Here is a 1,816-nt window from a genome sequence, read left to right on the forward strand (position 1 = left end):
ATGGAATCAGAATTGACCCTAAACAGGACTGTAAATGTCATACATCCATGCTATGATTTCACTTATACATTTAGAAACAACCCTTCTGCTAAATGCATATTATTATATACTTTCCTTGGTTCATTGTCTGTTGTCACAATATGTGGAAACCTTCTTGTAATAATCTCTGTGGTTTACTTCAAACGACTCCATGCTCCCATGGAGTTGTAGTCTTTCCTTTTAGTATGGCCACCACTGTTACCTCATGTTGGCATTACAAAGGTTTATTTTGCAAAGTAAGAGTCTGCTTTGATGTTACATTGAGCACAGCTTCTATTCTAAACTTATGCTGCATTTCTATTGACAGATATTATGCAATATGTCAGCCTCTTACTTACAAAAGTAGAATAAATGATTGTGTTGTCAGTATGATGATTCTGTTGATCTGGGGAGTTGCTGTTCTAATTGGAATTGGCATCACGATTGTGGGATTTAACCAAGGAAAATGTGAGGAAAGCTGTTTGTCAGAAGCTCTAATATCAACCACTCTCGCATGTATTTTCTCCTTTTATATCCCAGTCATAATAATGCTTAGTATCTATTTGAAGGTTTTTCTTGTTGCGCAGAAACAAGTAAACAACATGTCAGAACACACAGTCTGGAGCAACTGCCAGTAAGATGGAGAAAAAGGCCACCAAGGCTCTAGCTATTGTTATAGGAGTTTTTCTCTTATGTTGGACTCCTTACTTTCTTTGTATTATCTTTCAGCCTATAACATATAATGAAACACCAATTGCAGTTATTGAAACACTTAACTGGCTTACATTGTCAAATTCAATGCTAAATCCATTCATTTATGCTTTCTTTTATAGCTGGTTCAGGTCAGCTTTTACAACAATTATTTCTGGAAAAATATTTCAAGGTGATCTTTCCAACTCCAAACTCCTCTGACTTGTTGTTTTGAAAGCTCAAAAACATTTTAATTGGTGCACATTCATGAAATTTGAAATGATAAAGACTACTAACAATGACACAAGCAGAAGACTAAAAGAAAATGCTTCTATGTATTTTTAATGTCTGTTCCGAATGATAAATATTCTGCAACTCTTTTAAACATCATGTTTAATTTGGGAAACACTAATGGAAGGTGAACATTTTATTTTTATCCAAAACAAATGAAAGTTATTCTCATTAATATGAACAAAAGCGTATGCAGTGGTACTTCTGTGCAGGCTCACTGTTTGAATATAAACAGTTCGGTTTTATACATACAGTGGTTTCAGCAGTCATAAAGATTTGTTTCTACATTTTTTAAAATCTGTCTTCTATACACCTCTGGCCATGGAAGTGACTGGAATACCTGAATTTAATGATTTGGATGGGTGAATGATTTTGACAATATATTGTATAAAAGACACATTTTGAAAAGTACCATTGTCATAGAATTAAATTTGTTTTAACTACTAACAGTTAACAAAATAAGAAATTAACCCCTAAAGTGATTTGATCCTCTTCAGTAGAAACTACAGATTCAATGATACTATTCTGCTGAAGTAATCATTTTTTGCTTCTTACAGTATGTAATTTAAATAAGTAAGTTGATAATGTAGTCATGGAAATTTGAATTAAAACGCTTAAAAAGCATATCTAAGGAAAATGGTTGAATAATGACAATACCTATAAATTCTTTAAGTAGCATATCAGTTACTGGGTCTGTATAGGCAAACAGCATCAGTCCTATGAAATAAAACATAAATAAACATAAAAAGACCTATTCTGCTATATAAATATTAGGGGTGCAACGATACACAAAATTCACGGTTCGGTTCGGTTCGAT

At 32.9% G+C, this 1,816-nt stretch overlaps 1 pseudogene; it reads left to right on the top strand.

The window, feature by feature from the left end:
- LOC134642748 (trace amine-associated receptor 1-like) lies at positions 1 to 930 on the top strand (annotated as a pseudogene).
- The last annotated feature ends 886 nt before the right edge of the window (positions 931 to 1,816 follow it).

The sequence above is a fragment of the Pelmatolapia mariae genome, linkage group LG15 (genome assembly GCF_036321145.2).
Source record: "Pelmatolapia mariae isolate MD_Pm_ZW linkage group LG15, Pm_UMD_F_2, whole genome shotgun sequence".
Taxonomy (NCBI): domain Eukaryota; kingdom Metazoa; phylum Chordata; class Actinopteri; order Cichliformes; family Cichlidae; genus Pelmatolapia; species Pelmatolapia mariae.